We start from the raw sequence: 15,299 nt of genomic DNA on the forward strand, positions 1-15,299 counted from the left end.
GTTCCAAGAAATCTGTTTTCTCACTGTGAGATGCTTTTCATTAGCACACACACTGTCTGGGCATCTCTGAGGTAACTCATAGGTGAATATTTGCTTGCTTCTATTTGTTTTCCTCCCTTCCCAGCTCTATCACTGTCCTCCCAGATAACACCCTTCCATTTTCATGCAACATGTATTTTGTTAGAGGATACTTCCCCTCCTATCCCAGTTAGAGTTTCTAGTGCTGCAACAAAAGCTAGGGCCATAAGCAATTTAGGGAGGAATGGAGATATTTCACTTAAAATCCCCTGTCCCAGTCCATCATCAAATGAAGTTAAATCAGGAACTCAGGACAGGATCATGGAGGTAGGAACTGTCACAGCAGCCCTTGAAGTGTGTTTCTTATTGGCTTGCTCTATACAACATGTTCATCTTACTTTCCTATAGCACCTTAGGACTACCTGCTCAGGAGTGGTACCACCCAAAATGGCCAGATCCTCCCATATCAATTTAAATTAGTAAAATTCACCACAGGCTTGCCCAGAGGCCAGTCTAGTGGGGCCCATTTTCTCAACCGACATTCTCTCTTCTCAAATAGCACTAGCTTATGACAAGATGACAAGAGCTCACCAGAACACGCCCCTTTATATTAATTCCTTTCTTCTCATAGACTCTTTTCTACTTTAATTTCAGACCCACATAAAGACATTTAAATACAGAGTCCATGCATGAATGAAGATGTAATAACTTTTTCTGTGTGTGTGTGTGTGTGTGTGTGTGTGTGTGTGTGTGTGAATCTGGCCTGTTTCATTTTATAGTATGATCTTGGGTATTATCTGATTTCCTGAAGATGTCATGATTAAACTCTGCATAAATCCATAAAGCCTGAATAAAATTCTGTTCTATACATGTATCATTTTTTATCAGGTATTCTGCTGATGAACCTCTAACCTAATTCCTGTCTTTGCTAGTATCAGTAGTGTAAACTATGTATAAATACAAATATGCAAATACCTCCATGCTTGCTGTTAGTCCTTCAGGTACATGCGCAGCAATAGGGCTGTTGCTTCGGCTTCTTCTTCCTCCTCTTCCTCCTCCTCTTCTTCTTTCTCCTCCCCCTCTATTTGACTATTTATTTTGAGTGTATATTTGTATATGTATGCCCATGTTCATGTCTGAGGGGATGGATAAGTATATGTTCATATGCACATGTAAATCAGGTGGGTAGACGACAACCTCAGGAATTACTCTTTTGAAATTGTTTACTTTGTGTCTTTGATTAAGATCTGAGGATTTTCTGGATATTAGGCTGAATGGTCAAGGTCCCCTTAGGCTCTTCCTGCCTTTTCCTCATCTCTCCGATACATGTGGATACCACTATACCTGGCTTTTTACATGGGTGCTGGATATTGAATCCAGGCCTTAATTCGTATGCATTAAGTACTTTGCTGGCTGAGCCATCTCCCCAGCTCCTAAAGTTATTTTAATTTACATCTCTCCCATGGTTAAGAATGTTGAACACGTTTTTTCCATTGTTTTTTGGTAGTTTCTATTTCTTTTCCTGATCACTTCAATTCAATTCATGTGGTCACGTATTGACTAGGTAGTTTTGCTCCTTGCTAGATGCTTAATTTTTGAAGTTATTTGTATATATTATACAGTAAACCTCTGTCCAACATGTCATTGGCAAACACTTCCTTCCAATGTGTAGCTGTGTCTTCCTTTCGGCAGTTATTCGCTTTGGTATGGAAAAGCTATCTAATGTCATCAATCCGAATTGTCAACTCTCAAGGTTATTTTCCTTTCAGAAGGTCCTTGTCCAGATCTACTCTTATTGTTTCACTCAGGATTTCCTCGAGATGTTTCAGAATTCCAGGTCTTCCTCAATATCTCTGATGCATTTTGAGTTCGTTTGTACAGAGTAGGATAAGTTCTTTTGTATGAGGCTATCTAGTTGCTATACTTGTTAAAAGGCTGTTTGTTTCCAAGTATATGATGTAGGGGAAATATGTTTCAACACCAGCAAGGGCCTCACAATTCCACCAAAAAAAACACTCTTAAAACATGTAATATGATTTTATCAAAATAGCTAGATAAAAAACCCAACATATAGCAGTCAGTAGCTGATCTGGGAATATACCTTAATAGAAAGTTCTTGTTTAGTATGTGGTAGGCAAACTTAACACAAGCTATGTGAGAACTCAATGTTATAGACCTCAAGAAAGAAATTGAAAAAGATTGAAAGATAAATTTCTCATATTTATGGATGACTTAATGTAAACACAAATATTTTTCAGAAGTGATATTCAATATAACCCCCATAAAATCCCCATTATGTTCTTCATAGGACTAAAATAGTCAATCTGAGAATTTTCACTTAAGCATAAAAAGTCCCAAAATAGTCACAGCAATTCTAGCAGGAAGGGCAGAGTTAATATATCACTGTGTCCAATCTTGATCTATGGCATAAAAATAATCACAAAACTGTACAGTACTGACAAACAAACCAACATATAGGTCAAAGGAACAGAATAGTATATGCAGAAACAAGCCTACTAAATTCTAAAGGGCCCTTTCATTAGTTCTAGGATCCTATGTACCAGAAGAGCTAATTAACAAGAGAGATTTCTAAAGATTTGGTTACGTTTACATGACCATGAGTGCCTTCACCTTCCAGTGAACATTAAGTCCAAAAAATGATCAAGCATGATACTTACCTTTATCTATATATTTAATTTATACACCATGGAGTATCTGTGCTATAGCAGTGATGTGCAGTCATTTTTAACAGATGTATGCAGATGGGATATATGAGACATAAGAAAACTTTTTCTTCAGAGTCTGTTTATTTGAATTCACTGGAAACAAGTTTCCAGTTTGTAGTGATCAGATTTGCCCCACCTTGTCCCATGAAGGGTAAGTGTCACTAAACAGTATGTTTGGATGCTTTGTTTCACAAAGGACAAAATAGGTTAAGGGTCCATTTAAGAGAAAATTTGAGTTCCTTGGATGATTTTAGCTAGAAGTAATTGATATGTCAATTCATCATATTTTTCTCTGAACTATGTAAAAGGCAAAGAGGTAAGACATTTGCCATTGAGAAAAAGAAACAAAACCTTTTAGTAGGAAAATTGGGGCATCATTTTAAACACTCCATTAAAAAAAAAGAACAGTGCTGACATTCTTGAACTATTCCTATAAAACCTCTATGAAATCTCTAAAAAAGTATTTTAGAAGAGAAGCTGTAACAGGTAAGTGTGTGTGGACTGATACAGTTTCTTAACCCTCATATTTCTTTTTATTTCTCCTTACATTTTTATCTTTTTGAGGCACAAATTATAACATTTGCTTTTAATTTCAAAGTTCCTTTAAAAATACATAATTTGGCTTTGCTTTTACATTAAATATAAAAATTATAAAAACAGAAAATAGAAAACCATAGTTTGACTTTGAGTTATATGTAGAATATATTTAAATTAAGAAAATAATATAACCTGAAGCTTTCCATCAACACTTATTTTCATTTTAAAAATATGGAAATACACTAACTTGAAGTAGCTTATTCTTAATTGTAATATGACGTAGGTACAGTATCCCAAGGAATTGAAACAATGCCTTTTATGTAGCCTAAAACAATCTGTCTGGTGTAAACGGCATAGTTACTACCTCCTTTCTTTGTACTATTTGTTTTGAGATTTGTACACAGTTGAAATATAGGCTAGCATTAGAAAGCTGGGGCAGATTGAAATGCAAATCCTCCTGTGAAGAAATCAGAGCAAAGGAAACTAGCTGCACAAGGTCCAGATCTACACAAAGCATTCCTTTCAGACTGAGAAGGTTCAGCTGCAGCTTGTCTGTGCCAGGCTGAGAGCTAGGATGAGAAATCAATTCTTTATACTGTAATTTGGGAAGCATGGGTTACAGCAAAATATTAATTTAAGTGTCTGTTTCAATATTGAAAACTTTGCTTCCTTTAATACTGAACAGCGAGACCCATATTCCAATATCGAAGTAAAACGTCCACAAAAGCGTGCATGTTACAAAGGCCATTTGTATGGAAGGATGAATGGGGAAGGGAGAAGAAGAGGAAAGGAGACTGGGGGAAGGTGAAGGAGGGATTGAAGTGGGAGAGGAGGAATAAAGGATGCTCACTGGGATATGGTGAAGTTGGGGAGAGGTGAATGAGGGAAGGTTAGTGTTTATATTTCCACTTTGTCTTTGCTTTCTGAGATGCCATGCACTCAGTGACAATTTCAGTGACATGACAAATGCTGGATACTTGCTTCCTTTTAGTTATTCTTGTCTCTGACAATTGCTTTAAAATAAAATTTCAAAACAGCGCTCTTGTAAAACTTTAAGGTGCACTTCTCTGCCTGAGATGGTCTCTAGCTGCCTCATGAGAAGCAATTCTGCGCTACCGAATTACAGACCTCTGTCAGCGACTATGGAGGCAAACTAAGTAGCCCGAGTCCTTCACCTAAGCATGGGAGCAAAGGGACCTTATCAACACAGACACTAGACAGCATTTTAAAAGCTTTCACACTTCCATAGAATGTCCCTGATGCAACCTTTGGGGCATGTAGTGTTTGAGATGATGTTTATGGACACCCCCCAAAAACCTTTGTTTATCATACAAATATTTGACAATTATTGACAATTTGTATGACTTTAATAAATCTCTTACTTTTTAAGGGAATTATTCTGATTTTTATAAAATGGAGATTTTGCTACCCAGTCTAGGATTGCATGGAGTAACAGTTTCCTTAGGTAACATCTCATGTTCTAACAATCCCGTATTTAGTTAATGCTCCAGGACGTTGTCATACATGCCCTGAAACATTAAATCATTCTTTTTCATAATATAAAACTCTTGCAATTAGCATAATCTTCTAATAAAAATATAAATAAACACATGTAGCACGCACAAGGCTAAAATCATTGAGGTTAAAAAAAAAAAAAAAAAAACCTCAAACTTCATAAAGCCTTCTCAGTAGCCTGTTCTGGATAATGAGCATAAATGAATATTCTATGACAGAGAATGTCAGCTTCTTTAAATGTGATCACAACTATCCTGCTTTTTAAAGCATCTGAGATTTTTGCTTTTACTGGTACAGAAAATAAAATTTATCTTTGTATTAGTAGTACATCAGAGAGAGGAGGGCAAAGTTGAAATGATAACTAAAATTTAGAGAACAGGCTACTGGTGATCCTTCAATTAGTCAGTTGGCTAAAATGTGGAGCATTAACATAATTTTTTAGTGAATTCTGCAAGATTTTTACATAAGATGTATTATAATCAGTTCATGTTTCTTTTGAAGAGATTTTTTGTGTATTTTTCAGGAAGTTTCTCAAGTGAGTAATTCTATTACCTACAACTTTTTTAAAAAGCACTTTAATTATACATATTTTAAAAGATTTATTTATTTTATATATGTAAGTACCCTGTTGGTCTCTTCAGATACCGAAGAATGCATCAGAACACTTTAAAGATGGTTATAACCTACTCTGTGGTTGCTGGGAATTGAACTCAGGACCTCTGGAAAAACAGTGCTCTAAACCACTGAGCCATATCTCTAGCCCCATATATACTTTTTATAATTCTGGGAGTTATGTTCAGAGTCTCATATATATATTTTTAAATATATATCCATATATATATGCTACATATAGCTTGTATCGACCATATTTTTTTCTTGGACAATTTTTATTTTGCTAGTAGTACTGTTAAAGTACTAAAGTCTAACAGTAAATCCACATTCATACAGATATCAAGCTATGGTTTGGGCTTGGGCTGCCATTTACAAAATTAAGCCTTTCCTTTATAGATACTTCTATTTTCAACTTATTTTAAAATTATTAATATATTCTTAAGGAAATTTATACATCACTAATATTTTTTCACCCATCAGATCCACAGTTTTCAGAGTTTTAGCAAAGAAATAATGCGAGTATGTTTTGTTCTTTGTCCATGTGGAGTTTATGTGTTTTCATGTACATGTGTGTGTGTATGTATCTATGTATGTGTGTGTGTGTGTGTGTGTGTGTGTGTGTGTGTGTTTGAGAGAGAGAGACTGAGAGACAAAGAGAGACAGAGAAGTAATAGCTAACAGCCTTTGGTGGCCTGTGAGAAAGGAGAGTATAGAAATGATCAGGCAATAGCTGGATGTGCAGGTCAGGCCCAAATTTCTTCATATAGATAGCACAATTAATTTAATGTAGTCTCCCAGGTCGTCCCTAGTTTTGAGGGTTTTCTCCTCTTTTAAAGGCTGGTGGATTAAAAGTGGTAATCACATTTACAAAATTCTTCCTCAGCAACTCCCAGGTCTATAATTAATAGACTTGCAAGTTCTGAAAACAAACTCTATATTATCTATTCACACACATGTCCATATGCATATACATATGTTTGCATACTTTGTGTATTTACAAATGTGGCCACTGATGTATGGTAATCTAAACACTGATTTCCATGACATTTAACACAATTTTATATAGAAAAGATATTAACCTTACATGATAGATGAACAGCAATGCATTTACCAGACATTCTTTCTAAGTGGTAGGTAATAAATTATTTTATTATATTGAATCTACCATATGCTAACTTTATTACCATATGCTAACATTCATTCTGAATGTTACATAAATTATAAAAATGTTTCTTTTAGTGGAAGATAAGAATAAGAAACAGTTCAGAAAAGTGTAAGTAGTAGTCACAGAAAAATGTATCTATTGAAATTTATAGAATGAAAGAAAAAGAGGAAAACATCAGAAAAAGGAAAAGAAGAGGAGGGAAGCAAAAAGAAGAAAGAAGAAAGGAATAAAGAAGAGAGGGTGTAGGGAAGGAAGGAAGGAAGGAAGAAAGGAAGGAAGGAAGGAAGGAAGGAAGGAAGGAAGGAAGGAAGGAAGGAAGGAAGGAAGGAAGGAAGAAAGGAAGGAAGGAAGGAAAAAAGGAAGGCAGGCAGGCAGGCAAGCTGGCAGCAGACAGGCAGGCTGGCTAACATCTTCACATTCATCTTGTGCTTCTTTCAGTAAGAGTTTTTCTATACAAAGCATCTTCTATTCAGAAAGCACCTTGGATGCCTACATAGCACCTACTTGATGATATTTATATCTTAATTAATAACAAGGTAAGAGATTGGACAGATTCACTTTGTATGTGCTTATATAAAGGAGTTTATAGGAAAAGGACGACAAATTTAAACTTTTACAGTGTCTGGGCAACAAACAAGAAAGATCAGGACAGTGTCTTCATACTTTGTCAAGTACAACTAAAATAGCAGTGGAACAGTGTAAAAACTTTTTTGATTCTCTGTGCTGCTTAGGCACTTAACCTTAAGGCTACCTCCTCAGAGATTTTTCTTTGCCCAGATGTCTTCCGTTCTCTTTAACTGATTTGTCTTTTCTAATAAACCAAGGGTTTCTTCTTTCACAAGGCTTTTCTGACCTTCCTGAGTGGGCTGAAACTTCTTCAAAAATATATCGTTAGTGTTATTCATTTTGCCTTTTAACTCTTGTTCCTTTCACCTGGAGATAAAGTTTGGAAATTGTCTGTTTTATCATTGTGTCATGAGTTCAGCTCAATGGTTGGCACAGGAGAACATCTTCAATAAATATGTTTTTCAGTTTATATTTGAACAGGAAATAGGTAAGGCTACTATATTTGTTACTATGTGGCCATTTATTGAAGTGTGGTGTGAAAAATTATAAACAATGAATGTTTAGATTGGAAGGAAAAGTGGAAAGACTTGGCTTCTAAACTTTCTATTGGCTTATATTGCTTACTAATTCCTCTCCCTGCAGTATTACACTTGTATCCATTTGGCTTTGATTAAGAACTCAACCAGAGCTATCTCAAGCGAAGAAGCGATAGGCTGAGATTAACTGCATTGATCTAGTTATTGTCTTATTGACAAAGCCTCATAGCACAGGAAATAAAGAAGAAGAAACCTGATTTTATTACAATAATTCCTCATTTATGCCATTCCTATAAGTTGTAATAATTTTTGTCTTTCAAAGAGGCTTTACAGTGTTTAAAATAAATTCAAGGCATGGTATATGCTATCTGATCTTTTGTCATAACATTTTAACCATGATTAATATTTATGAGGCAAATAACTTGACACAATAGTCTTATAGTTTTACATAAAATTTCTCTTTAATATAAAGTCAAGGTTACACTGGATGAGGAAATACTTCTCAAAGAATCCACGCTGTTGTGAATCACTTGGAAAGTCCTTTCAGAACTACTCCCCTGAGACACTTTCTAAATTGGAATTCCATGGTACTGTGAATGCATCTATTAATGTGTGGAAAAAATAAATAGAAAATATTTTTTCTGATGCACATGATATTTAATAGCTTGAAATAAACCATAATCACATTTGTTACTACATTATTTACTCATACTTTTACTTTGTCATTGGAAATAATTAGAACAATTATTTAATGATGACTCTTTCTGACCTCTCTAGTTTCCTACCACTTTCCTCAGACAATATTCATGAAAGGAGCAAGGTGACTAGGAGAGAAAAAGCCTCCGTTTGGTGACTTTCATCTCCTGGATATTGCTACCATGCTTTATTTAACACTGCAGAATATGAAGCACAGATCCGGCAGCTTTGTAGAACTATTGACTTCTTACTAGCATTAGCTTCACTTTTCTTCTTCCACAAAGCTATGTCTTTATGTTATACCCCAGTCTGGGTCCTCTGATCCAGTACAACCTATTACTTTACAATAAAAATAGCCAAAGTAACTCCCATATAAGCACTTACAGAATTCTTTACATTAATTACACGGTAGCTATTTCCTGGAGAGTCCATCATCTCATACATTCGCAAACTGACTTTTTGAAAGAGATCAGTGTTTGAAACAAAAGTTTGAGTTAGAAATCAAAAATCAAATGTTTCTAAAGTCAGATTCAGCCTTCACCATGATGCTGGGACCAGAGAAGATCGTTTCTTTGAGTATCATTTTACTGAGTTTCATTCATCTGACTTCAAGAGAAGAGCAAGAGAAAAAAAAAATCATAGGATTTCTTGATGCATGGGCTGGGAAAAGAGAAATTTCCAGAACATTGGTAGCCATAGAAATGCAGGCTAATTATGGCACAGCAGAAGTCTTTTGGAGCATGTAGGTCTACACAGGAATCCTCTGCCCTCTGCTTGTCGTGATTCACAGTTCATTATTTCTGAATCCTTAAATGCCAGTTTTAAGCTGTAAGAAATTGACATTCTGAACTTTCTAGCATATAGGCTTGTGTTGTTATTGTAATTTACAGAATCCTTTGCTTTATTGCTTCTCCATTTAAATGTGTGACATAATTGACATAAAAATGCATAATCATAACAAAATATCCAATGTATAAGGGTTTTTTGTGCCATTAGAGATGGAGGAATATCAGCCTTCAACAGTTTGAGCTGAATAACTTTATTGCTTTTAAATACAAACCAATATTCCAATTACCTATTGTTGAATTTAATACTAAGAACTGAGTGGAATTTTTGAATAGAATTGTATTTACAGCAGTATACCTGACAGATGATTTTAGTTTAACACATAAAGTAAATTTTATGCTTAAAATGTGGTCATGCTATGAATTTTACCCTGTACGCCTCAAAGAGAGCAGTTTGGCTTGTTAGTCAGTGTTACCTTTCATAGACTTTGGATACAGAATCCAGCTCTTTCTGACCTGACCTGAAAGCCCTGTCTCTCTCTTGGTATGAGAAGGCAACATGTGACCTTGTAAACAGGGGACTCAACCAACAGTCTACTCAGGGATGATGCCTATGAACCACAAGGACCAGCATGTTACACTAACTCTAAGGGTGCAGTAGTGACACACATACTTTAGTGGTAACCAACTGATTTTTAATTGGATTTAAGCCCTACTCAACATGCCTAGTACTGAATACCTAGCTACAAGGATCTAGTGAAGTCATGGATCTTGAAGAAGAACTTAAAACCATCTGTTACTAAACAAGCATATTCCCTATCTACATGTGTGTGTGTGTGTGTGTGTGTGTGTGTGTGTGTGTGTGCATAAGAAGTGTAGTGCTCAGCCTTCATCAATAAAACTTCTCTTTATAATAGACAGACTATTACAGAAACCACAACAATCTAAATGCAGAGTTGTTTGGGCCAACCTCAATGGAAACATCTACAATAAAATTCCTGAAACTAAGGCTCGAGAGACATTATAGCAGAGCAGTTGGCAAAAAGATTTTAATGGCCAAAGGAATAGGAAATTTTCTTTAAGGTTGTGATTCCTAGGAATGTCAGAGAGGTTATATCCCTGAAGATTGAACAAAACGATTGCCTAAAAGTAACCTGAACAAGAACAATACCAAGACACATGATAATATAGAAAGGGAAAGTCCCAAAGGCTTCAACCCTAGGTAAAGAAAGATAGGAAACTAAGGAATGCTGAGAGCAGGAGGGAAGAGTTTTTTTTAACACAGAGCATTCCAATTTGTAATCCAACACCAAATAGGCAGCCAAAAAAACAAAACGAAACGAAACAAAACATGCATACCAGTAATATTAAACAGACTGAGCACGTAGTATTTTTCTACTTAGGAATGCATATGTTTATTTTAAGTATTCATACACAGATAGCAGCAATTAATGAAAAAGAGAACATGAACTTGACAGGGAACAAGGAGAGGGCACATGGAAAAACTTAAGGAAGTAAAGGACATGGGAAAATAATATAAATGTAATCTCAAAAATATTTTAAAATTAATTCAGAGAGCTCTCCTGTAATCTTTATTTGATGTTCTCCAGCCAGAGAATTACACAAATCAACAGTGCAACACCCCAACCAAGATAGTGACAATACTATGGCAGTCTTACTCAGATTTCTTTCATTTTAATATTATTATTTTTATTTTATTTATTTATTTTTATTTATTCATAAAAAATACTTTACTTCCTGCTCACTGCCCCCTACTGGTCACTCCCTTCCACAACCTTTCTCTCTTCCTCTTCTCCTCTGAGCCAATCAGTGTGCTCTCCACCCACCCACTAACCTGGCACATCAAGTCTCTGAGGGGCTAGGCACATCCTTTCCCTCTGAGGCTAGACAAGGCATCCCAGCTAGCAAAACACATCCCACATACAGGCAACAGCTTTTGGAATAGCCCAGTTGCAGTTTTTCGGGAACTGCATGAAGACTGTCTGCTACATATGTGCGGGTAGTTTGGGATGGGTCTCAAGTTAAAACAGTTATTGGTTGACCATTCCCTCAGCCTCTGCTCTATCTCCCATGCCTGTATTGTTTTTTTTTTTTTAGACAGGATAAATTTTGGGTGGAACCTTTTGTGGGTAAGTTGCTGTCCCTTTTTATCCACTGGGGTTCCTGCCTTGCTACAGCAGTGGCCTCTTCAGGTTCCATATCCCATTGCTGAGAGTTACAGCTAAGGTTACCCTCATTGATTCTTGAGTCCCTCCCTTATCCTTGGTCTCTGTCATTTTCTGAAGATGCCCCCACCTCTCTACCCCCTATCACTTGTTTATTTCCATTTACTCTTATGACTATCTGGGCATCTCTGCTGTCCCTCCCCACACCTGATCTTTGAATCCCCATACTCCCCTCCCCATCCCTTCTCCCATCCAGATCCCTCCCTAGATCTACCCCTTATGACTATTTTATTCCCCCTTCTAAGTGAGATTCAAGCTTCCTCACTTGTGCCTTCGTTGTTGTTGTTGTTGTTGTTGTTCTTCTTCTTCTTCTTCTTCTTCTTCTTCTTCTTCTTGTTTGAATCAAAAGTCATTTATTGTTAACTTAAAAGAATTTACTAGATTTTTTATTAGATATTCTCTTTATTTACATTTCAAATGTTATCCCCTTCCCTGCCTTCCACGCCGAAAAATCCCTATCCCCTCTGCCTGCTCACCAACCTACCCACTCCTTCTTCCTGGCCCCTGGCATTCCCCTATCCTGGGTCATAGAACCTTCACAGGACCAAGGGCCTCTCCTCCCATTGATGACCGACTAGGCCATCCTCTGCTACCTATGCAGCTAGAGCCATGAGTCCCATTATGTGTTTCCTTTGGTTGGTGGTTTAGTCTCAGGGAGCTCTGGGGGTACTAGTTAGTTCATATTGTTGGTCCTCCTATAGGGCTGCAAACCCCTGAAGCTCCTTGGGTACTTTCTCTAGTTCCTTCATTGGGGACCCTGTGTTCCATCTAATAGATGGCTGTGAGAATCCACATCTGTATTTGTCAGACACTGTGCCTTCCTTCTTGTTTAGCTTATTTGGGTGGAGTGTACCATGGGTATCCTGTATTTTATGGCTAATATCCATTTATAATTACATACCATGAATCATGTCCTTTTGAGACTGGGTTACCTCACTCAGGAGGATATTCTCAAGTTCCATCCATTTGCCTGCAAAACTCATGATGTCTTTGTTCTTAATAGCTGATTAGTATTCCATTGTGTAGATTATCACGTTTGTTGTTGGTTATTGTTGTTGTTGTTGTTGTTTTATGCTGGCGAGAATGTGGAGAAAGAGGAACACTCTTTTATCCATTCTTTAGTTGAGGGATATCTTGGTTGGTTTCAGTCACTGGCTATTACAAATAAAGCTGCTATGATCTTTTACTCAGATTTCTTAATTCTACTGTCTCTTTTTGTGTTCATTCATTTACATCTATACAATGCTACCCTGTGTGTAGATGACTACTCTTTACCTCATCCATTTAAAATCCCATCTACTTCCTTCCTGACCTAGCACCTCTGCTTCTCGATATAGAAATGATGCTTTAAAGTATGGTCATGAAATCTTTTGTTGTTGTTGTTTTCTTCAATTTTATTTAATCATTTTTATAGGCCAGATTTTATCCCCCTCCTGGTCCAAGCTCTGACTGCTCCACATCCCATACTTGCTCCCCACTGCTCCATCTCCATGAGGGTGCCCTCCCACCTACACCCCACCAGACCTTCCCATACCCTGGGGCTGCAGTCTCTTGAGGGTTAGGTGCATCTTCTCTGACTGAACCCAGACCAGGAAGCCCTCTTCTGTATATGTGTTGGGGGCTTCATATCAGCTGGTGTATGCTGCCTTGTTTGTGGCCCCATGTAGCCCCATGTCTAAGAGATCTTGGGGATCCAAGTGAGAAGGCTGATCCTCGTACAGGGTCGCCTTCCTCTTCATCTTCTTCCAGCATTTTCCTAATTCAACCACAAGGGTCTGTCCATTGGTTGGGTGTGAATATCTGCATCTGACTCTTTCAGCTTCTTGTTGGGTCTTTTTGAGAGCAGTCATGCTAGGCCCCCTTTTTTTGTGAGCTCTCCATAGCCTCAGTAATAGTGTCAGGCCTTGGGGCCTCCCCTTATGCTGGATCCCAATTTGGACCTGTTGCTGGCTTCCTTTTTGTCAGGCTCTTCTCCATTGTTGTCTCTTCAGTTCCTTCAGACAGGGACAATTTTGGGTCAGAGTTTTTGACTGTGGATGGCAACCCCATCCCTCACTTGATGCACTTTCTTTCTGCTGGAGATGGGCTCTACAAGTTCCCTCTCCCCACTGTAGAGCATTTCATCTAAGTTCTGAGAGTCTCTCACCTCCCAAGTCACTGGTATATTGTAGAGGGTCTTCCCACCTACTACCTCCTGAGATTGCCCGTTTTCATTCTTTCTGGGCAGGGGACCTCCTGGGATGCCTTCACAATGTGCTGTTTTCAGGGGCACAGAGTAGCTGGCCAGTCATGAAATCTTTTGAGACAGAATTTTCATTGCAGATTTCTTTCTGAAGAGTCCTTGCCATTGTTTCATGTGTCACAACAGTTTATTCTTTGTTTTGTCTGTGTAGTGTTCCATAACCTTAAGGTACATGCAGTGGTTACAGTTCTGAGAGTTATAATTAAATTACTATAATTATTCAAGTACCAGCTTTTATTTGTGAGGATTTGTTATTTTTCTGGTAGAAATTTCCAAGTGTCAAATTGTTGAGTCCTTTGGAAAGAATTGACTTGGGTTTTGTGTATTTGTTCCTTCTTATGTGTGGATGTAGGTAGTATGTTTGTATTTGTAGGTGCATGTGAGTGAATGGGTGTGTGTATGTGAAGGCTTAAAGCTAACACTGCTTATCTTCTTGGATCACCCTTCACTTCATTCACTCTGATAATGTTTCTTCTTGACAGTGCTTGGCTTATAGGAATCAGTCACTTCTGCCCTGCTTTACCTGAGGTCTTAGGATCATAAATCCTGTTCTCATGCTGGTAGGGACAGAGCTTTTGTCACTTAGCATTTGCTCATCCTGTACTTGGTTAGAAAGCTACTCCTGATGGTTTTCCCAGTGGCTTACTCCCAGCTCTACTGTTAGTGATTAGTTCTTAACTGCCTCAGTAACTTTTAGTTCAGCCATTCTGATAGATGGGTAGGATTGCTCATTATAATATGGATTGGAATTTTTTAGGCCAGTGAACATCTTCTCAGGTGCCCACTTGCCATCTGTGTATTATCGTCTATTTGTGTTTTAGTATGTTTCCTTGGCACTTAACCTGTTGAGTTCCATACTTATGTTGCTGATACTTGTCTATTGTTGACTATGAGGGTTACAAATGCTACAGAACTAAGTATGGCATTTACCACATTTCATAATGCAAAGTTGTATAACTTTTTGCTTTATAATTGAAAATTATGCATAATTATGTAGATCAATCTTTGTTTTGTTTTTTCTTTTGTTGTGTTTGATAAGGGGGACTAGACAGGCTTTGAACATAATTCTTCTCCCTCATATTTCTGAGAACTGTGATTGTATGCATTTGCTAGCATGCCCAATAAGGTCAACCTATTTGTAATAATTAATTCATCTAAATTTAGCAGGTTTCAACAGACCTTAGCTGTAAGTGTATATAAGGAAACATGCTTATAGTAAATACCTGGCATTTATTGAGAGCTCTCTATGCATTAGGCTCCATCATCATGTATATGCAATAAGTGTGTGTGTGTGCATGTGTGTGTGTGTATGTGTGTGTGTGTGTGTTTGCATGAATGTTATTATGTGAAGGAGTATGGAGTATATTATTCTTCAGGAACTGACACCAAGCTTTTTGATACAAAGTCTCTCACTGGAGCTTGCAGCCCATAAATTATACTTGACTAGTGGGCTAGCAAGCATCAATTCACAACAATCTGCTTGTCTTCACTATCCCAGCCATGAGATTACAAGCATATTCCACAAAACCTGGCTTTTCAAATGGGTTCTGGGGATGGCTCAGATCCTTACTCTCATGTGACTAGCAATTTACCTGTCAAGCAATATCCCTGCCCAGTGTGTCATATAATTACTAACTGACCCTGGGGAAGTATT

General features: G+C 37.3%; 1 protein-coding gene across 3 annotated transcripts in view; it reads left to right on the plus strand.

Moving 5' to 3' along the window:
- The window catches only part of Lrp1b (LDL receptor related protein 1B), a 2,026,300-nt gene that overhangs the window by 1,362,121 nt on the left and 648,880 nt on the right, over window positions 1-15,299 (plus strand). The window lies entirely within an intron of this gene.

Source organism: Mus caroli, unplaced genomic scaffold, assembly GCF_978045245.1.
Source record: "Mus caroli unplaced genomic scaffold, Mus_caroli_1 scaffold_2, whole genome shotgun sequence".
Classification (NCBI taxonomy): domain Eukaryota; kingdom Metazoa; phylum Chordata; class Mammalia; order Rodentia; family Muridae; genus Mus; species Mus caroli.